Genomic DNA, 23,482 nt, shown 5'->3' with positions numbered 1-23,482 from the left:
TTTAGATAACTTTCCAGCTTTACTTCTGCACTAAAACAATTGCCTGACATAGATTGTATCAACATTCAAGAAGGGTTTCATGATAAGGATAGTTTTCAGAAGAAATGATCTTTTCTGCTCAGCACCACAGCAAAAGGGTCAGGTTCCTTCTGGAGCCAGAACAAACAACAACAAATCAAGCTCCCAGAGTCTGGGAAAATTAATTAGACCTCTCCCAGGTAGAAATGTTTTCCCTGCACAGACAGCAAATCTATTGTACAATTAAAAGGTAATTTTACTGGGGAAGGGAGAAATGAGGGACGAGCTTGGGAATTGTCAATAAAACTAGTGTTTCTCCCTCCCGCCATGGTATCCTGGCTTAACCATGGCCGTTGTCCCATAAGGGCTGGAGGCCCCACAGCTTGGTATGCCCACAAGAGACAACTAACTACTGGTCCCAGTGGCTGCCAAGAGCTCCCCCCTGCCCCTCAGTGAAAGCTGTCCTACTGAGAGGTTGGGCCCTTGGAAGGAGCCTGCAGGCACCTTCTCCGCATGTAGTTGCTCTATGCAGCATTTGCTTTGTGTGGCATTTCCTCAGCTGCAAAAGACTGCAGACCTGGTCGGGGGGAGCCATTGAACCTGATGCATCTGCAGAAACATTTACATTATTTGTCATGGTGACACAGTTTGGTTACTGACAAATTAAAAACGCAAGTAATTTTGATTTGCTGTCTCCAACAGCAGTGCAGAAGTGCCAGGAGCAAGGTCTGGTCCATGCGCTCATTTCCTCACATTCACCGATGGGTGGTGATGGCCAGACTTCTTGTCCCTGGTCTGCAGTCCTCTGTCTGACAGCCTGGGCCCATCCAAGGCCACCAGCAGCTCAGTGCTGGGCCTCTCTGCAGTGGGTAGGAGGTAGCAGTAGGAAGCTTATGTCCCACTGAGACCCCAGGGTTTGAGACTCACAGCTATGACCTAAGCTTAGGCAAATACAAGTAAACACACAGAAGGTGCAGAGTAGAAGTTTCTTCCTGAGCAGCTTTGAGAGGGGAAGAGAGGCCAACTGCAGATCTGTGTCCAGAGCTGCTTTCTGACTTAGACAGATTTGACCTTTGTAAAGGGCTTAAAACATAATACTTTGTTTTGCTCCTGTGCATCTCCCTCCATGCCTGCTTCTCCTCTTCCTTCCTTATCTAAAAATTACTCTCAAAAAAGCCTCTCCTTGAGATACAATCTTCTCTCTCCCACCCTCCCCTAACCTGGTAAACACAAGGCTGTGATCAGGCCCGGAGGGAACAGGCCCTTGGCGCAAGCAGCAGCAGCAGCTTCCAGCCCCACCGGAGCCTGCTGGCAGCTGCCCCGCCGCTCACCGCGAACGTGGCATGAGGCGCCGGCACTGCCGCTCTCCTCAGAAAACCTGACACCAAAACTGGCTGCTCCGGTAGGGATTACTTCCATCTGGCTTTCTGTCCTGACTGGTCTGGCATTTGAGGCTCCTCTGCCAGCCCAGGAGCTTGCCTTGCAGCGTCCTCGTGGACGTGGGCCGAGACCGTCGGCAGGCGCAGAGCTGGGTGTGGAGCTCTGCCTGGCCCCACAGCTGGGCAATTATTTTATACCCTCTGCTGTAAATTAAAAGGGAGGGAGGGAGAGAGAGACAGCGCATAAGGGCTGCGAGCCAGAGGCAGACCAAGGTGTGGATCCATTTAGAGGAGAAGGTGCTGCAGTAGCAGCCAAGCGGGGACGCAGCAGAGGATGCCCCCAGCCAGCGACCACGCAGTGAGGGAGCGAAGGGGACACCGTGGGGGCAGCGCCCTGTGTCCCTGTGGCACGGAGCTCCAGGGGTGGCAGAGGAACCTCACATGTCGGGAGGACATTGGCACCAAAAGAGGATGTTGGCTGCCCTAGAAACAGCAATGTGGGTCCTCTAGTGGAAAATTCGGAAGAAAAAAAACATAAAATAAAAAAAAAAAAAGAGAAAGAATGTTCCAGACAGATGCGAACTGGTAATTTCTGAGTGAACACACACCTAATGTAGAGACTTAACAGGGCCTGGATGGTTTCCTCTACCCAAGGCAGTGGTGGTGGCCCCAGATGCCCACAGGGACCTCACCACCCAACCCCACAGCACAGCTGGTAGCAACAGCAGGGATTGACCGCCGGGGGACAGCCAACGAGGAGTTGTTGTTCCTGCTCAGTGACTGATGAGTCCTGCCATGTCCTCACCCACCCTTCTCATTCACACTTTGATTGCCTTCTTTTTTTTTTTTTTTTTTTGGTGCAAGCACACAGTATTTCCTTCTCATATATTCATTTCCATTGCACCCAATCCTGATTTCAGCACAATACAGGGTAGGTGTAGGAGCCCATTTTATGTTGTGATAATCTGTTCTGCAGACATTATTTTTAACTAATTTCTACTATTATATAATTTTAAAAAGATTAGCCTATTTGCCTGGTTATCTAAGAAAACCTGTATTTTCTATAACACAAAAAACTATTTCATTTTCTATTTCTACACATTATCATTTTTTCTCATAGAGTTTTAAAGTCCTGTTCTCATTTATTTTTCACAGGAACATCTAGCTGAGTGTATTTAGATAGCATTATAGAGTTAGGCAGGCAGAAAGAAAACTATAAATGAAAAATGGAAGGCACTATAAATAAATATGGACTATGTCTAAATGAAAAGGCATTTGTACTTCACTGCTCTCAAAAAGGAGAGAACATCTCTCATACCAGAATGACCCCAGGTATTACATGGCATTGCATCTGAGTCATCTTTCATACATGAAAACACCGGGAATTTCTCATAGTCAGCTAGAATGCTTTCTGAGGTCTTAAACTATATGTTAACATCACAAAGTTGGAGCGTACATTTGATATCATTTGGTATGGGTGAGCAGGATATTTGCTAGGGATATGTTTTCTGAGCTACAGGTTGCATACTCACAGTGTTTGTCTTTCAAATGTTGACTTTTAGCATCTGAAAGAAATTAACATTGCTGCGGTATTACACTCGTTCCCTTATTAATCATTTGGCAACCTTCCCTCTTCCAAAAACAAAGGATCCACTTACATCCAGGGGAGCAGCCTTCAGATTATTACAAACAAGATATAAGAAACGAGTGCTAAAGTGTTACTTCTAGTTCTGCAGCTAGTGTGTTTTGACTGCATTTGTGTAACACAGCAGTGCACGCATGCTCATCACTCAGTCCTTTTCAACCTGTGCTTGGTTTTGGCGTCCTGCCATGTACAGTTCTGCAATGATACGTCAAAATGCATATCATAAGGGTGAGATTGATACGAGAGAATAATGGAAGGCTTCCTTATTTCTACTAAGTAATAACAATTCATAAATAATTGATGTCATTACAACAAATGTAAAATGATTAGAAGAATTTATAGCTGTATTTAGGAAAGACCATTAACATGTGCTTTTTTCAATCTAGGAGAATAAGAAGTGAAGAATCAAACCTGGGTAATTAAAAATGCTGGAAGACTGAAAACATATGCATGAATTATTTTCTCTCTCTGCCTAATGTGGTTGGGATTTGCTTATTTGTTTTTACTAACAGGTAATATAAACCACAGAAATGTCAGACTTGTCAACCCAGTTTTTCCATTCAGAAGATTTGTTCTGCGTTTCTACCTTGTCTCATGGAAGGCACACCTCAGAAACTGCAGCAAAGAGTGCAAGCCACATTGTGAAACCTGAAGGAGTCCACAAGCTGCAGAGGGGAAATGTTGAAAACAACATGCTTCCTGCCGGGCTCAAAGAAGTAACATGGCTGGTGCTGTGGAATGATTAAGAAACAGAGTTCTAACAGAGAAATCGGGGGGGGGGGGGGGGGGGGGGGGAAGGGGGGGAATATATATATATGTGTTAATTAATTACCCATGTTTAGATTAATTTTTGATGAAAATGTTTTTTTTTGTTTGTTTTCTCTAATGAAACATAGATGCTTTTTGTCCAGTCCTTAAAGTACAGCTCATTTGCTTGCTATTGCTTCATAATTTCCAGCTTATTTGGTAAAATTTGGATTCTGCTTGAGAGAAAAAAATGCAAAATTAAAAGCTCAGCTACAGACCAGTCCAAATTCACTCCTGCTATGAATCCTCAGACATCCATTTTACCTCTATCAAGAATTTAGATTGTATTGTAGTTATTTGCTGTGAAGTTCTGAAAAAAAAAAAACAACACAACAAAACAAACAAAAACAAACAAACAACAACAAAACCATCAAAGAGTTATTTCAGTTCCAGGAATGTTATTATTTTGTCATTTTCATTATTAATTGTTAAGTTCATCGCTGACCTATCAATACATACCTAAGACATGCTGTAATAAAACATATTAAACAGGGATAACTAAATGTTCTAGAAATGTGAATCTCCTCAGAAGCGTCAATGATTTTTGAACAACGCAATGAAAAAACTCCACATTTTTATCAATTATATTAACCAGCAATTTTCACAAGGTCCTGCAGCTGGAATCAATTTTCAATAGTAGAGCAGATTTACGGTGAAATGATCATATCTTAATATAACACTACTTTACAGCAGTTACATTTGGAATTGAGCCACTGCAAAGATTTTTCACCACCTTAAACTCGTTCTCAGGACAGCTGGTATTACATCACATTAGCACCTTTTAGAGCACAGGTCAAAAATGCTCTTTTGTCTTGGGAATCAGCTATACATGAAGTCTGATCTAAAATCTCCTGCCAGCTCAGGTTCTTCAGGGAAGCCTGGATCATGTTCAGGGCTATCTGAGCAGATGTGGGTGGACTCACCAACATACTGGGAAGTTGGGCAAATAATGGTCCTGTTGCTCAGTGCTGCTGCTTTTTTTCACTCAAAGAAGTGTCTCTATAGTTAGAAAAGCATTTCCAAAAAAAAAAAAAAAAAAAAAACAACAACGAGAAAGCAGCTTTAATTCTGACAGATTAGTAAAATGCAGTGTTTTTAGATGTTTGAAGGGCAGAAGGATGGATTTCTCCAGACCGATGCACTACTTTAGACCTGTGTTTTCTCAACCTTCTAACAACTTCAAACACCACATCTTGGTTATAATAAATATAATTTATGTGCATTGATTAGATCATCACTCCCCGGTGTTCCTGTGAATGGGTCTGCTAGTCCTTACATGTAGAGAAGCAGAACTATTGATTAATTTATTATATATAAATTATCTGAAATGTGCATCCTACTTCCTCATAAGAAAGCAATTTCAGGCTGCTCAGATGGAAGAAAATGTGTTTGTTACTCATAAACCCTTAATGAATAGCATAGGAAAATATTTTTTCAGTGCATAGTCAGTTCCCAGACTTTTTGCTCCAATTATTCTCCCTCCATGCCATGTGGACACATAGGCCATGCAGTATTTTTGTGCTTCCTGGTTGAATACGTGATAATAGCTCAACAAAAGGTGAATGGTGATAACTACTGTCGGTTATTCTTCTCCCAAAAAGTTAATGGCATAGCCATGCCTCATTAAAGGCAGGCATGTGATGGAGCAGAACCACTCTCCAAACTGAGATGAGTGTTCAGCAATACTTTGTTTGCAACAGTTGAACAGTTGTAAGCCATTAACTGTGTTTGCACAGGGAAGAAGGCAGAAACTGTAGCTGAGGAAGAGAGAGCAGGTTTTGGCCAGCTAGTTTGTTCAGCTATTTTTGATTCCCTACTGAAACTTCTCAAGCCATTTTTAAGCCATCTCTCTGTAGTGGGAATTTCTGATTTCTGTAGAAATCAAAGGTTCAATGGACAGTATTTCTGTTCGATCAGCAGACTTGGATCAGCAGAAGTGGCTCTTCTGCTTTACTGCTTCACTGGGAGCACAGAAAAAAGTCCTTGCCTGCTGATACTGCCTTTTAAAGTTATTCTCACACATGTTACCACTGACAGTGCACCAAATGAAGCTTTGTCCTCAGAAAGATGGCTTGAAATTGTTTGGACAGGTGACAGCAGAGTTTTACCACCTTTGTGCCAAGCCGAATGTGTGTCACTGCAGCCCCTTCCAGTAGCATGGTGCTAGATTATTCAGGTCACTCAAAATACTGCCAGCCACCTGGTCAGATGGGGATCAGCCCTTGCTCTTGGGAAGGCCCGTACAGATACCATATATATACACTCCTCCTCCTGCTTTGTTGCCTAAATTGGATTTACAGCTATTCTGAACACGTGGCCACTGTAAGACATTGATTGCAAACATTTTCCTGACATTTAGCATTTGCCCTCCCTCGGAGGGTCCTGGAGCCAACAATGCTTTCAAGAAAACAAACGCAAGCATGATCTGCTTTCTTTCCACCCTTACACGGAGCATGACCACTTCTCTAAGAAGTCAACTGCCTTCTGGGATCACTGGTGTTAGAGAAGCATTAGGCTGCCTGGCTCAAGCAGAAGCAGACTGGCCTTTCATTTCTCCTCCCTGGGAACAGACCCAATAGGAGCAGGAGTGCCTTGGTGGGAGGCAGAGCTGTGAGCATCAGACCGGCTGAGGGGTTTTAGCTGGAGTGACACTACTACTGTTACACGCCTACCTTTCCCTAGGTCTTGCTGGATATCACGGAAAGCTGTCAAGAGGATACAGAGCTCAAGAGGCACTGAAAATACGGCAGATTTCACAGTAACATCACTGTGTGCCATGTGGGGAGATAGGGATGACTGATGGCATTCCTAGGAGATGGATGGAAGGCTTAAAGCTGACCAGTGCAATGTACAAAGAGGAGCTCAAGAGTTCAACATAGGCATGATGTGACGAGACAGAGCAAGCATGCTCGGAGCAGTGGTGGGAGCTGGAGGAGAGCTCAAGATTAAATTTTTGCCAAAGTAGCAATTAATATAGCATCATTAATTTTCCTCAAAGCACAGGGGTGTCATTTGTTAAGTTGTTTGTATTTCCCTGGCCCTGAGCCACACTTACCTGTCTCTTGAGTGAGATGCTGCCCTAGAAGTTAAGTATGGCATTTGTAATCGCAGTGAGTGGGGGCCTGTGAGACTGCACAGGCACCGTGACCTCCCACAGACGGTGCAAATCACCCACCATTCACTGCCTCAGCTTCTCCGACTGAAACATGAGGATAATGTCTCTGACCTCCTTCTCAGACACGTTGCAACCCACTGCCAAAAATTTGCCTGTAGGTCCTACACATTATTATATTTTAACTACTCTCAGGATAATCTGGGGCCCTTGCCTTCATTCTGTTTTTTGAAGAGATTTCCCTTTCCCCAAAGTATGTAACTTTCCAGCTGCCTAAAGAGATTTGTTCAATTTCTATTCCTTATCGAATCTGCCATGAAACCCAGCACAGCTCCAAGGTACTCCTGTAGAGCTGATGATTCAGCATACCCAGATGTACTTTAAATGAGCCAGCTGACAACTGGTATATCCTAAAAATTAACATAAGTTCAACAACAACAACAAAAAAAACAACAAACAACGACAACAAACCTTTAGTCCTCTTTTAGGATGCCAGGAAACCTCAGAAAATGGGATCAGTAGCTTGTCTGATTCCCTGCTTTAACCAGACAACTGGTGACGTGCTAGAATATAGCAATCAGGGCTGATACTAGAGTAAAACTAGGAATTTTCATATGATGAATTATATTTAGTTTCTACTCTGCATATGCATGTGGGAGGTTATTTACAACTTTTAAGGCAGGTTATTTGACTAGGTTGTATTTTGAGATTGCTTTCTCCAGACACTATGCTGATCTTACCCCTGCCCTCTCACTTCTGATAAGAGCAAAGACAACATAAATTCACACTTCCCAGAGCACACACTTAGTGATTAAATAGCCTGTTTAGGTTATCCAGCATATATTTTTGCACTTTAATACCACAAAAAAAAAAAAAAAAAAAAAGCTGAGGTTTCCAAAGCCAGTTATTTAATGATTAACTTTTTATCAGATGAAAATATTTAATGTGAGCCCATATCCCTTCATAAATATGAGAGTTTCTCACTTTCTAAAATTTCTCACCTTGCGACCTCAGAAAAAAAAAAATAAGGGTTTCACTGACATGAACTCTAAGTCATAACAGCATATTTCCACAGTGTAACACAGCTCTTACTACCGTTCTCTCTCTCAGTATTTCCTGGCTAGTACGGATTAAGAAGCAGTGAAACAAAACTATTTTTACAGGTTTGGTTGTCTGGCACGCTCTCTATTTATTTAAGCTAGCAATTTACGAGAAAGCAGTCTGCCTTTCTCCCGCACCACCTTGAACAGTATTACTCCCACCATCCACACCCTTAAAAATATGTGCATTTCTGGGGCAAGAGAACTGTGCTAGGTTAAACTCTGAGCACAATTTAATATCTACGATATAATGTAACGATAGTAAACCAAAGCCTCTTCTTCTGAGGCACCTCCTTTCAGCCCCTTGGGCTATTGGAAATTCAGCAATAACTTCCAACCTAACCTGATCACCTGTAGTTTTCCCATCTGGGAAAGTCCCCAGTCCTTGCTCCACATCAGGAAGACTTCAAGACCTGGGGAGGAGCAGGCCAGCCTCTTGCGAAGCCTTATCAAAGCTAAGCTGCTTCCAAGGCTGGGTGGCAAGCACAAATGGAGAGGGATGAAAGCTCTCAAGGTCTTTCCATCTCACTCTGAGTTCTGGAGGGGTTGTTGGTTTTATATTTGTTTTGTTTCTGCAGGAACAGACTACAATATCCATGGAGATGACATTAGAATGCCAGGAAATCCTAACAAAGATGACTGTTGTGGTTTGCTCTGAAAAAAACAGATGTTTATTAAAATGTCAGCCAAATGACTTATGTGTCACTGACTCTGAGGACAGCAGAGCGGTCTTCCTACGTTTAAAAAGTAATAATAATGGAAAACGGTCACTCATTGCTGTTAAATGATGACTAGGATCCTTACCAAAATGGTCATTTTTGTTTAAGTCTAAAGAGTTGGGGGAGATGGCTGGAAACTCATGGATGAAGACTCTTATTTGTTTTCAGTATTTAGATCCATAGGTCAAACTGGTTATTTGGAAGGGACTGACAGAGGCTACTTTATGGTTCTGACATTTCTATTTCCCCAATGGATTGCAATAAAGGTTATTGACCTGTTTGGGGCTGAGTAAGCCCATAGAGAATGTGCTCTCGGAGACTTTGGCACTAAAACCCGAAACATTTCTTCACTTCAGTAACATTTATCAGATAATTCCAATTACTGGTTGCTTTTGCAGTTTCAGATGGAGGGAGGAAGGGATTTACATTTACAACTCAATTCCCAGCATGCTTTACAGTAATGCACTGTCTCTATTATTTATCTTGTGTCCTTCACTCTCTTCCTCCCCTCTGCTGGATTGATACTATTTAATAAATCACAATTTTGCAGCCTGACTCCATAAATTGTAGCCACACCAGCTTTGTCCCTATGTCACAGAAGAGCCGAGAGTGCTTTCTGAACCATGAAGATTGAATGTTTAAGCCATAGCCTGGTGTGATGATGTATTTAGTAAATAAGACTAAACTAGAATACACCAGTCCCTGATTTCAAGAGCTGCAGGCACTTGGCTTCATGAATATGTTCTTGTGGATGAAGTGTACGTATGTGATCTGGAGGATAAATGAGGAGAGCAAAATAGTTTTCTCTCTTATAATTGATAGGTGATGGCAGTTAGTAAACCCCTCTGCCACAAAGTACTGCTGGAGGAGAGGGTTTCGTCAGAAATATTACATCGCTTTCAAAATCCTTTAGCCTTCCCAGATTTGAACTGAACCAATTGGACTCCCAACGGTGTATTGGATGTTAATTGCAGACAATTTCTCTGACTGTTTCTCATGTCTCATATAAATATATTCATAATTATGCAATTTCCACCTGTAAATTCTCTGGAAATCAATACAGTAAGTTAATATTCCTTTCATTAACTAAAACAACAGTTTAACAGTCTCAGGGTATTCTTGAGAGTTTCCTTAACAGTGGATAGAGTAGTCCATTAATCCTTCCCTGGACAGAGCAGTTTGGTAGATCAATTAATTGTGTGTGGCTTTTTACGGTCAATGACATTTATAGTTGGGTACCTTACTCTCACACCTCAATGATTTGATGAAAAACCCCAATAAAAAAAATACAACAAATATTGTTTTACACTTACGGAAAAACAAATCAGCAATTACCGAAAAGTAAACATATCCAGATGTGTTTATCAGTCATTCGAGTATTCAAGTGTAAATAACTCATTTGTTTTAAGTTATATTTCCGAATTTTGCCAGGAAACACATTGGCAAGCTAAGGAAGTTTAACGGGTTTGCATTGGACACAGGAGACTGCATTTGCTCACTTTAAACATTGAAAGGGGTACACAAAATTGTGCTTGCTTTGCTTTTGTATTCTTATCAGGTGGTGTCTAAATCCAGGAAGGAATACTACTGAATAACTACAACATTATACAGAAAACTGAGTGTATCTCTGCATAAAGACACAATGGCATTTGCAATGTAATATGTTAACACTGAAATTCAAGATGGTGAATGCATTTGCACATGTTATTGAATTGGATTAATTCCAACCCATTCACCCCCTTCTGGTTACAAACTCTTCATTTCCTATAGCTAAGTGATTGAAAACTGCATTGTCACCAGAAGTCCACAACACAAAGTGTTAAAACTTCTGTTTTATTACATTTGTATGGGTTACAATGACAGCTTTTATGAGAAATTTGTGTCTGGTGAGCTAGTCTCCAAAGCTCAGGCTAGTTATTAATAAAGCTAAGTAGGCTCCTCAGAAACAAACAAAAATTAACACTTTCATCAAAGACTATCAGAAATGAAGCTGTCCAAACAACATTTTCCTTCTCTCTTTCCAAGCTTCCCTCTACCCCATCTGCCCATAGAAATGGAAAGGTCTACGCTTAAGGCCTTGTCAGCTAGAAACAGCATAAATCCCGACTTTTCTGTTGGGATTTTCTGTCCTGAATTCATTCATTCATTCATTTTTTTTTAGACCACCTCCATTTTGCAATTGTTTATAGTCACACAGACACCTGATTATGTGATTACATTTAACACTCAAAAATTGGTATTTAAAAATCCACACACTGGAGAAAAATCCAATTCTGCAAATCAGTGTTTCAGATAATCCAGATACATTCAGAGATATTAAAAATCACCGTCCCTCTCATAGCTATTCTGACATCAAAGAAATTAAACAAGTCAAAGCTAAGTAGAGGGAAAAAAGACACCAATTTACATTGAATTTTGAGAATCTAACAATTCTAACAAATCAGGAGTTGCTACATATAGTTATGAGTGCAAATATCTTGATATGAATGGCTTTCTTTGGTAGATGTTTGGCTGTTTGAAGACACCAGCTAGGAAGATATTTTAAGATGCCAACTAGTTGTCATGAGGACAAGTAGCAAGCACAGTTCACAGAAAGATCTGCAATTCACATTTCTGTCTGGAGGGAACTCTAGTTAATAAGAAGATCTTCATTACTTTTCATTTGTAATCACTAAGAATATCTCAGACTCTCTCCAGAATCAAACACCAAGGCAAAAGTCTGTGATTACTGCTATCAGTCTGTAAGCGTTAGGCTGGTGACTGACTGGATGTTTTGTGTTTGGGCCATACCAGGGAAGCTGCTTTATTCTGAAAGGGGTGAATGGGAGGAAGGGTTAGGACATGGCACCAAGCCAGTATTCTCAACAAAGGCCTAAAACAATTAATTTCTTTCTTTTACACCTGTTATGAAAGGTGTAAACTTCACCAGGATAAATCAGGAGAATGGAGTATGAGAACAGGGCATTGTATTTTTTGGGAAATGCAAGGCAAAATTTGGCCAAGATCCATCACAGCCCTACTGAGTACTCTCCTGAAAAGGAGGCATATTCCTTCTAGTATTTTGTTGTGGCTGTTGAAAAAGACCATCCCAGTTGCAGTGAATAACTTCAGAGAAGGGTTCACAGCTGTAATTTCATTTTGGGATTAAATGCTACTCTCTAGCCAGGAATTAGGTTTCTAACTCTCTCTGAAAGATGGACTTCAAGCAATAACTCCCCTCTCAGCCTTTCCCACTTCTGCGACTTCTGGCTTAATGTATAGTCTTCCCTGAATTTACTTCTCAGATATTTAACTGTTCCCACGCTTGCACATAGGCAACTGTTCCCAGGAGGAGCTTAGTCAAGGAGCTTGGAGCTCTGTGTGTTCCTGCTGCTAATACAAGATGTGTTGCATCCCTGTGCCTACAGCCTGACTTATAAATTATGTGAATTTAATGACTTTGCTTTGTGTGAACTGGACCCTTTTAGGTCAAAGTTTCTTGATAAGACAATTGGCTCCAGCAACCTAAGTGCTGTGCAAATCTGGGCTCACAGTGTGACTGCTCAAAGCTTCTGTGTTTTATTTGAGTCACTAAGCTCCTAATATTCTTCAAGCAAATCAAGGCACTGTTCCTGTAACATGTGTTGTTTTTCTTTGAAAAAGTCAGCATGAGCTCCCTCACAAATCAATAGAAACTTTTCGAGTAGGATGGACAACACCTACTCAACTGATCTTGTTGAATTCTGTGCTCAGGAAACATAACTACTCCTCCCTCTTGTCTCTGTTTTGCCTGAATTAAGCACATCAGATTCGTTCTTAAGCTTCTTCACCAGCCTTAGAATATGGATGAGTAAAACTTAAAATGGGGTTTAAAAAATTTATTTTAATTTCATTCATGTATGCAAAAGCTTACCCATAGAAAAATCTGGAAGAAAATTTCCATCCTCCTTTTATTTCGTGGGATTTAAAATGTAAGAAAAATATGCCATGAAGTCTATTTCTAACAAAAGAAGAGTACTTATTTATTCAAGTCTCCACACATACCTTACACCTAAAATGAAATTGCATCTATTAAGACAGAGAATTACATAAGTTTAAAAGAAAGTTTATGGTGTTGAGATTGGAATTTGCTTTATGGCTCAGCAACTATATTTGTGGCCCCAGATCTAAAATATACATATAAATGCTTTTATTTCTAAAAGCCATGATTTGGAGAGGAGGTACCTGATAATGTCATTGGAGGAGAGAAATGAAATTGCTTAGGTTCAGCAATTGTTCACTGCAGTGATGCATTTTGATTCCTTTTCAATTAATCATTGACAACAAATATCCAACATCTGCAAGTATTTCCGTGGTGGGGAAAAGTACAGCCTAATAGTTACATAAATATCCAATCTAAAAAACAATTTGTTTTAATAAATATTCCATTATAAACAAGAGTTTCAAATAAGGAAAAACTTCCAAACCATCAACATACACTTTCCATTTTAGCAATTTGATCTGTGTGCTTTATTTCCATTTGGAACAACATTTCAATACCCCAAATAAGGCAAATAAGATTTTCAGACTGTTTCCTGGCCTTTAAGATTACTAAATGTCACCAAGTGCTCTTCTAGCTGCTATGTGCAGCATGATGCCAGCAAAAACAATAGCTGTATTTATTAAATACATTTATTGTAGTTACCAGCTCACAATTCAGAGACTTCATGGCTGGAATCTAAATTATGTGCCAGCATGCATTCAGTAGTTATTAATCCACAGTTTGAAATGCAGGCCAGTTTTTAGTATGATATATTCTTCTCTGTAAACTGGTGAACTATTTTTGTAGATACAAATTATCCTAATAATTTACCAATCCACCAATTTCATTTGGCAAATGAGCAGTGATAAATGGTCTAATCTTAGACATTGTCTTAGAGCTTATAAAGGTCACTTTAGGTAAATTTTTAGCAGTACATGTGCATGCCTCAGAATTTCCCCCCCCACTCTGTCTGATAATTAATCTCTCAGCGATATGTTGTCTTCCAAAATTTCCTGACACTTACTAGAGAACGATTCTCAGCTTGTCTTGCTGGCTACATTTCATTCACTCGCACACAGATTGCATCAGTTTTCTTTCTTTAAAGATTATAGATGTAATGATTCTGCTTAGTAAGTCGTAGATTCTGTGGTGAATGACAGCTTTCTGGCGTGGGCTAGAACTATTCAGAAAGTGACACTTGCTCACTTCAAGTGACGCTGAATGAACACCACTCAAAACCAAATCCAACATAAAATTATTAACCAGATCAAATTCTTACAGAAATACCACAGAATAATTTAGCCTGTATGGGACCCCTGGAGGGCATCTGGCCTACACTTTCCTTCTCATATCCATGCAATCAAGAAACTAAAGCCCAGGAGCACTGCTTGCTGCAGCTGCCAGAGGTGCTCTCCTTTGAAACACTCCTGAAATGTGCTTCTCAGGTGGCCTGTACAAGACACCTCCAAAGCAGCAGCTTGAGAATATGCCAACCGTAAAAGAAAAAAGCAAGAACCGATGACACAAATAAACTAGTTTTTCCATCCCTCTACTGCCAGTAAGCCAAGGTATCCTCTGCCATTAAAGCCACTGAATCTTGGAAGGCTTCTGATCTGGGCAAAGACCCCAGACCCTTCCTTTATGGGAACCACTGATTTTAAGTTATTACTTCAAATGCAATTATCATACACAGCTCAGTGAATGTGAGCATGCTGATTTCTCAGGTCACCAAAGCCATTCCAGTAGTAGTGCCAACATACTTTGATGCCACAAAAAGACTGTCATTACACTCTTCACTACAAGGAGAACTATCTAAGAAAAAGCCGCCCAGTACTGCTGCCTCTAAGATCTACCACACTAGTGGCTCACATCAAGAAAAACAAATTCCCTGAGCATTGCTAATGACTGCTTTCTTTTTCCATCTCCTTATCATTATGGTAGAAGTCTCTGTAGGAAAGTCTCAAGCCTGGTGAATGGCAAGTGTAATTGGATATGCACCACTCCAATATTTCTATTTTTGTTTTTCTAATTAGAGTGGGAAAAAAGACAGACCATTTTTATATTCAGATTGCCTTACAGACTGCAGCGTTTTTCTTTTATTCTAAAAATCACGTGCCTATTTTAAGATCTTTTCCCTAAAATATTATGTCCTGGAAACTGACAGAAGCTTTCTGAAGAAAATACATGAATGGTAATTCGAGAATTTAGGTCATTTATAATCAATGATTCAAAGCAAGACACTATAGACAGCTGAAACAATAGAAGGTCTGAGGAAAAGTGCATGAAAGAGTACTGCTGCTCAGATTTCATTGGAGCAACACAATGATACTTCCACATTCAAGATGGGTGTCTCCATAATGTTGCGACTTCCATCTAATCTCCATCTCCCAAACCTAAAATATACATGGAATATTCGCTTTTGCCAGGACAACGACAGATTCTTCCAACTAATCTGTACATAAAGATAACATCAAACAATTCTTGCTCCAGTCTTCCCTGATCTGGGGCAGAAAGAGGCTGCTTCAATAAGCTAACAAAAACTTCAACTCATTATATGTCAACTAACGTCAAAAAACAAGTGGATGCTGTCTTACACTTTCTTGAGGTCTAGTCAGCCTATTCTAATCCAAAAATTTGATATGCTATCTACTCCTTAAGTTTGTGAATATTTGCCATTTTTTTGTTGTGGGAAGGAAGAAATGCACAGTGAATATATTTTGCTTTTCTCTCTCAACTGATCTGTAAGTTTGAAAGGAAGGGGTATATTGTGAAAAAAAAGGAATTTGAGCCTGAAATTAATTTGTAGTGGGATAACAAGAATAAATTTTAAAATGGTTTATGTCAAAGAAGGAAAGATAAACAGTCTATGTGTGTATTTTTTTAAGGAGATGTATCTCTTATAGAGCAGCAAAGATACCAATAGGCTTGGGAGTTTCTTTTTTTCTTTGATAACTAAATCAAAACCACAAATGTTTGCAAAAAAAGTGCCTTCAATTGTTTTACAAAAACATTTAAAACCACTTGTAATTCTGACCGAATCACTGCTGGCTGCTCTCAGGGCAACCCCAACACTCTCTATGGCATTGGTCCTGCTTTCCCACCCCTTGCTTGGTGCCTGCGAAGATGCTGGAGGCAGTGGGATTTGTTCATCTCTGAGGGCACATGGCCAGCACAATCCTGATGAAGAATACCAAATACATTTACTTTCCAGTGCTCGTTGTGCAGGCTGATTTGTCATTGCCCTTCCTTACAAGCCATCATTTGTATTTGCACAGGCGGCAATGCCTCCATATGGCCGGCACTCCTCTGAGAGGATGGGCTTGCACGCACAGCTACTGGTGGCATATGAGGACATAGGAGGGCTGTCGAGACCTACAGCGCAGAGGAATATTATTGCCCTGCCAAGACATCACATTACTGCTGGTGCCAGGACTCGAGTGTAAAATGTTGCATTTCCTCTGATAAGCATCTCGATGTCGCAAATGCTGAGAGCCAGGGCTGGATCTTTCCCTTTTCACTTGGGAGCACGTAGTGCCTGCAGCTGCTGCAGTGGGAACAAAAAGCAAGGGAGGGCGAGGGACAAGGGGCCAGGATTTTGCCCCTTTTGTATTAAACTAATGAGTACTTTGATGCAATAGATGCTTTCGTCAGATCTGTTAAGTCTGTTAAGTCAGTCACCTGTCCAGTGAGAGAGCTGAATAGATACAGGAGAACACAGGTTCATTCACATTTGATTTTGTGAAGCCCCTGGTGTCTGAAAAGCATTTTTGTATTTGAATGCTGACTCTGAAGTAATAAAAATAATAATGAAAATATCGGTCATAGGTAATGGACCTAAAGTTATTTTATGATAGCAAAAGCATAAACCTGAGACAGCAGCAAGCAAAATACTATCCTTGTCTGCCTTATAAATGTCAGTTTTCCTTTAAAATGTTTTGGGTGAACTTCTGTATTATCACACCCCAAGTGAGCCTGGAAAAGCACCAGGAATTTTTAAATGGCTGTAATAAAACACAACAGTATCCTTGGAAGAGAAATACATCAGACAGATGGAAGGAATCCTATTAATGGCCAACAATGCACCAAGCAATGTAATTACGTCCTGTAGCCAGGATGCAGTTACTAATGCTTTGCAAGGTATAAAGGTATACAGAATCAACAGTTTTTACAGCTGTCATAAAACTGCATTCTTCATAATATTCCTGTACCTTTCCTAAGATGTTCTGTGCATTACAGTAAGTAAGAATTCTATGTATGAGCAAAGAAAAAAAATAAATTACAAGACTGAAAGTCTGGTTTAAAACCATAGCACAGCAGACAGCAATGTACCGATGTGGTACAGCGTGAAATCCCCTGACTGAGCCCAGTAAACTATGTCTACCAACTGAGAAGCAAGTTCGTAGAAGTCTAGGGTTAACACAGTCTCATCTTAAATGCTAGAGGCAGTCTTTTGCTAGCAGAAGAACATAACATTGGCAGAAATTCGACAGCTATTACCGTGAACACACATCACTCTGCACTGCCAAGCTGGAGCATCCCTGGGTTGGCACAGACCTGCTGGTGCCCCCCGTCTTTCCCAACGCCTACCCAGGCACTAGCTTCCTCAGTGAATAAACTCAATCTGCACGCTGTATAGACATATCTCTGTATAACTCTCTATATCTACACTTGTGAGGGTACAACCAGCATCTTCCAAAGGGGCCCTACAGCTGAAGCACTGTGCTCTCCATGGCCAGGGACTTCCAGCCTGCAGCCAGGCTCTGCTCTCAAAGACCCTGAACATGGGTCTCGCTGAGATGTGGCCAAACCGAGACAGGCATTGAGAGAAAGAATTTTTGTTGTGAATAATACTCAACACATGCCACCGGGAAAACTGGAACCAGGTTCAGAGATCATATACTGGAAAAATAGCTGTGATTATGAAACAGATACATTTGCAGGCTATGTTGTTGACTCCAGATTACAGATACAGATTTGCTGTGCACAAAACTCTGGTGCCACGATGGTTCAGTTATGAAAGGGAACTGCATAGATGGTATTTTAACACGTTGTACCTCTACATGTAAATATAGGCTTCCTACACCCGCATCTGTTTGGAAAAGTGCATTGAATAATAATCACTCTCTTTTTTTGTTGTTGTTTTTTTAAGATACTTTTAATATAAAAATAACATGAAAGGAATATTTTCTCTTGTAAGTTCTCTTTTGCTTACCACTTTAATCTCATTAATTCAAAAGATCTGCTCTAGAGATGAGGAAGCCAAGGAAGAGATTAGAAGCTAGCGCTCAATACTCTATTGCACATGGTAGCACTATTTTTTCTGGAAGATTTCACATTTTTCTTTTAATAGTTTTTCCATTAATTTCAATCTCACAACAGCTAAGTTATACATTGCTATTTGCCAGAATCTGTTACTACATATCTAAAGTATATAATGATTCGTTATATTAATTTCACAAGTCATTATATACCAAATACATTATTAGCTATTTAGAATTATTATACCCTCCCCACATTTCAGTATGCTGTTCTAATTCAGTTCATATAGATATGAAACATCCTGTCTAATGATTGCTGCTTCAGAGGTCATGAAACTTGCTCAGATAGTTTTTCTTGGCCATAATAATGAAAAACTTGAGTTCAGAGGTGAACAAGAGTCATCCCTATACTTTGTTGTTATAAACATATTCTAGTTGGCATTGTTTTCCAGCTTATTTACACAACAGTTTTCCTGATTCATGTTTTGCCTTCCTGTACAACTAGAGTTCTTGTTTTGAGAAAGCTAAAAGATACAATTTACATGATTGTTTTATATGCTGGGAGACAGCAAAGAAATATCTGAATTCCTCAGGTTTCTCCTTGCACTGAACTCTAGCAGCATCTTTATTAAATAACTTTCTAATTGAATCCATGCAGCATTTGTTCCCTTATAAGAGAAAGGAAGATGTCAGATAATTCTATGCTTCATACCAGGATGGAAGTGATTAGATAATTATGTATTTTCAAAAGAAGAATCTTCTGGAGGAATTGTTTCTGTGGGTACTTTATCCGTTGTCCCTTTCCTTTCAGAGTTTTTGCTTAGTAGAAATATGTCCTTGGGCTTTTCTTTAACAGGCTGACTGAATATTGCTATTGGAAAGCTGTGTTCTGCACATACCAAAGTGCAATTAAATATAAACAAAAACTTTAGAAAAAAATATAGAAAAAGATTGTATGTGATGATAAACCAGTAGCACTTTTGCATACATAGTACAAAGCACACCCTGTGTTAAAGCAAGTGCCAAAAAGAGCAATTTCTATGATCCTTCAGGCGTATTCATCACAGATTTTGTTGGACCTAGAATTAGCTTGGATAGTTACAAAAATCAGGAGTTTTAAGTCAATTTCATTTGCAGAGATTAAAGCACAAAGATTAAATGAATAGCAAACATTGCTGAAATTAAAGTTTGGATATCCACATTGTCATTCTTGCAAACATTTCCAGTGCTATAAATCTTCCCAAATTACACTCAAAGATTATTTTTTTTTTTTCCACAGTGGTTTGATGAAAGGTAACAGTACTTTCTAGATATTATATATTGTGTAAAATAATTGCTAGCCTTGGGAATTCTCCTCTCTTTGAATGACATTTTAAATCTATGAAATTTAATTAAAAATACATATATCATAATTGCTGTGCCTAATTTTCTTCAAGATTTTATTTTCACGTCTAAACCATCTCATTTTCTGTATTTCCTACACAATGTCTCTCAGCTGGCTGGCTGGCACGAACTATTATGTTTATGTTAGAAATAGCCAGTGCAATGTCAAAGCTTTTGTCCTCTGTTAAACCAAGTCACAAGCAATTTAGCACAATACAGCTGGGGATTCACAATCCCTAACACAGCACACTGAAAGCATTAAGCTACTGACCAGAGGTCCCTTCAGAGATATTCAGCTTGTCTAATCCTGAAGACAGCTGAAGCTTGAAGGCTTGCAACCTGCTTCCTTGCAGACCAGAAAACCCTCTTGAAGCACATTTTTGACTTTTTTTTCTCATCTAGTAGCTATAATAATTTACTTCATGTTTTAGAACCATATAAATAAAAATGTTTTTTAAAAAAGTGTTTTTTTGTACAAGCACATATATGCATTTTGAGGATAAGCATGTTTTGGAGAAAGCGTGTGATATCAACTCTTTTCTCTCTGTCCAAGGAACACTGACTACACTGTAGCAAAAATAAAAATTACAATGTTGAGCAGCACAGAGAATAAATATGAAATAAATATGAAAATCTTGCCTGGATTTTGGTTCCTGAACCACAAATATCCAATCTTTCCTTGTTGTACACCCAGAAGCCTTCACAGCAACACTAAACATAATCCATTTTCTTCGATTATTATAAAATCTCTTGCCTATGTGTCAGAAACCCTGGTAATCATAGAATGGCTTGGGTTGGAAGGGCCCTTAAAGAACCACCTACCATCTAATTCCTACCCCCCTGCCATGGGCAAGGGCACCTACCACAAGACCAGGTTGCTCAAAGCCCCACTTCCAGGGATGGGGCATCCACAGCTTCTCTGAGTAACTTATTGGATACAAAATGGATGGATATCACACTGATATCGTTGTTTCCTTTTCATCAACTCATTGAGAAACTGGACATTCAACTCTTACCTTTCCTTTTACTCCCTCAGCTCATTGTTTCTGTGCTTGATGTTGTGGTACTGCTGTAGGTGAATGGAGAGAGCCTGGGCTGGCACATGAAATGTCTGGCAGACCTCTGATCCTGGGCTGCTGCTGCAATTTTTGGCAACTCACCCCCCTCCTCCATGCCTTGAGCTTCCCCTCTGCAAAACAAGAATTAAAACACTGATCTCCTCTGAGGTTTGTGTTGAAATCCATCAATGCAGTTACTACTACTCTCAGAACCTCTTTAAAACTGAAACTGCATCCTAATTTATTTCATTTTTGCAAGATTTTTTGAAACAGAAGAATCTTTCTTTTTTTTTTTTTTTAATAGAACATTTAGATTCTTATTTTATGAGTTCCTCTAGCTAAAATTGTCAAAGGTATTGCCTTTCTTTCTTAGCAAGTCTTGAAGTGGTTAAGATATTGGTTAAGCATTACAAAGCAACTAATTAGGTTCAATTACTATTGAAACTGCTTTTTAAACAGCTATCTACTGAGATGAGAGTCGTTTGATCCTATAGCAGGGCATGAAGCATCTCACTGTTCAAAATACAGACAAGATCAGGTTACTCTTACATTAAATGGCTCTATTTATATATAAACTATTCCAAACTAAATATTACAAAGGAGTTTGTATTATCACAAGCTTTTATTTAAGACATAATCAAAAGACTTTTTCCTTTCAAAATGAAATTTGAGCCTAGCTATAATCAAAACGCTTCCCAACTTTGTTTTTGTTATATTAGTAAATACTTGTTAAGAAGTTGCCTTCAAAAAGACTCCCTCTAGAATACCTTGTATGTATCTAAATGGAAGGTTGTTTCCTTGAGGAAAAAGGCTTCATGCTTATTTCTTGTTTGCTTAAGGCACCAGCTAGAACATATTACCTCTCTGGGAGACGTCCTAATTAAAAATATCCTCTCAGAACAACTTAACAAGGGGAGGTCTCTTATTCTTTAAAATGCTACAGCGATTGGTTAATTATTATTATTTAAAAAAGAAAAAAAAAGGCTGCCTTAATTAGAGTCTGCAGTAGCTTCTCCCCAAATTAAAGGTTATTGTCAAACACTCTCTGCAAGACAGTGCTAAAACAAACTGAAAGTTATAAAAATACATCCTGGAGTTTATGCAGTTGAGACCCAGAGGCAACAGGCCTAGTGATGACTTCTTCACCATAACATTCTCATTAACACTCATTGTACCTGCCACTTTCTGAATGGAGCCAATAATAACCCTGGAGTCTATATAATTAGATTCAATGTTTTCTTTAATGAAACAAGGAACCAGAAGGAACTATCATGTTTTGTAGGTCTTACACATGCAACAGGCCTCTAAATATCTTGTATGTGACACTAGAACCAAGAACAAATTCATTATTGTGGTGGTTTTACTTGTGTGGGCAGCTGAGTTCCACCATGGCTGCTCTCTTTCTCCCCCTCCTCAAAGAGGAGGGGGGAGAAAATACGATACAAAGGGCTCAAGGGTTGAGACAAGGACGGGGAGATAATTCAACAATTACTGTGATGGGCAAAACAGACTCAGCATAGGGAGACAGTAAGATTTATTGCCTATTACTAACAAGCTAGAGAAGTGAGAAACAAAGGAAAGAAACCAAAAATGCTTTCCCCCTATCCACCTTCTTCCACCTCCTCCCCTTGGGTGGTGCAGGGGAACAGGGGAATGGAGGTTTTAGTCAGTCTATAGCTCTTCGTTTCTGCCGCTCCTTCTCAGTCACTCTCTTCCCCTGCGCCATGGGGTCCCTCTCACGGGATGCAGTCCTTGCCGAACTGATCCTGCGGGGACTTCCCACAGGCAGCAGCTCTTCAAGAACTGCTCCAGATATGGGTCCGTACCACGCGGTCCATCCCTCAGGAGCAAACTGCTCCAACCTGGGTCCCCCACAGGCAGCAGCTCCTGCCAGAGCCCCTGCTCCTGCGTGGTTTCCTCTCCAAGGGCTACAGCTCCGGCCTGGGACCTGCTCCACAGGCCGCAGCCTCTGTTGGTGCAGGTCCACCTGCTCCACCGTGGTCTCCTCCACAGGCTGCAGGGTGGAACCCTGCTCCACCGTGGTACTCCATGGGCTGCAGGGGGACAGCCTGCTTCACCATGGTCCTCACCACAGGCCGCAGGGGACTTCTGCTCCGGCACCTGGAGCACCTCTCCCCCTCCTTCTTCACTGTCCTTGGCGCCTGCAAGGCTTATTCTCACTCCTCTCACTCTCCCAGCTGCTGTGTGGCAACATATTTTTTTTCCCCTTTCTTAAATATGCTCTCACAGAGGCGCAAACAACATTGCTTATTGGCTCAGCTCTGGTCAGCAGTGGGGCCCTTATCTAATATGGGGCAGCTTCTGGATTCTTCTCACAGAAGCCACCCCTATGTCCCCCTGCTACCAAAACCTTGCCACGTAAACCCACTACAATTATTAACTTAAATGACTGTAATATAGTATTAATACATCATTAGCTACCAGGCTTGCATTGGTAGTGAAATTTGTCTCTCTGGTAGCCCAGGGGCTGGTGGTGGGCCACGCTGAATCACTTGGAAGGAGGAAGGGTTATGGTTTGTCATCCTGGGGGAGACAGCAGAACAAATCCCCACCCTCAGCTGGGGTGGTGGAGCATTATGGATAGGTGTGTGGACCCTGGGCAGAACGGACAGATCACCCCCCAACGGACAGAGAAAGGGGCCGCTGCTTCTCCCTCAGCTGAGGCCTGGGCCAGGCTCGCTGGAGTAGGCCATGCCCTATAGTAACACAAATAACAGCACTGAAAGCTCTGTGCAACATAACTTTCAGTCAGGTTAAAACTGCATTAGGTTCTGAATTTGTATTATCTTCTACCAGTTACATTAACTGTTTGGAAGCTGGTATTTATAGAGTATATAGGACAAAAGATTTGTTCCTGAATCGTGCATAATGAGTTCATACACTAATTACTTGATCTTCTACAGTTAGTTCCAAACATATTAGTGTGATTGTGAGGATGGATAATTATGTTTATTTTAGAGGAAAAAAGACATTATTTTCCAT

General features: G+C 40.4%; 1 long non-coding RNA gene across 1 annotated transcript; it reads right to left on the bottom strand.

Moving 5' to 3' along the window:
- Nucleotides 1-302: 302 nt before the first annotated feature.
- LOC308194511 lies at nt 303-22,814 on the bottom strand. Its single transcript, XR_013950629.1, has 4 exons — nt 21,247-22,814; nt 20,438-20,610; nt 3,875-4,022; nt 303-3,773 (listed from the first exon to the last, which is right to left on the bottom strand). It is a non-coding gene; the product is annotated as an uncharacterized lncRNA (long non-coding RNA).
- Nucleotides 22,815-23,482: the final 668 nt, after the last annotated feature.

This window comes from Anser brachyrhynchus, assembly GCF_964034855.1.
Source record: "Anser brachyrhynchus genome assembly, chromosome: 4".
Taxonomy (NCBI): Eukaryota; Metazoa; Chordata; class Aves; order Anseriformes; family Anatidae; genus Anser; species Anser brachyrhynchus.
Note: the sequence above shows the minus strand (reverse complement) of the source record. Positions and strands in the feature narration are given on the sequence as shown.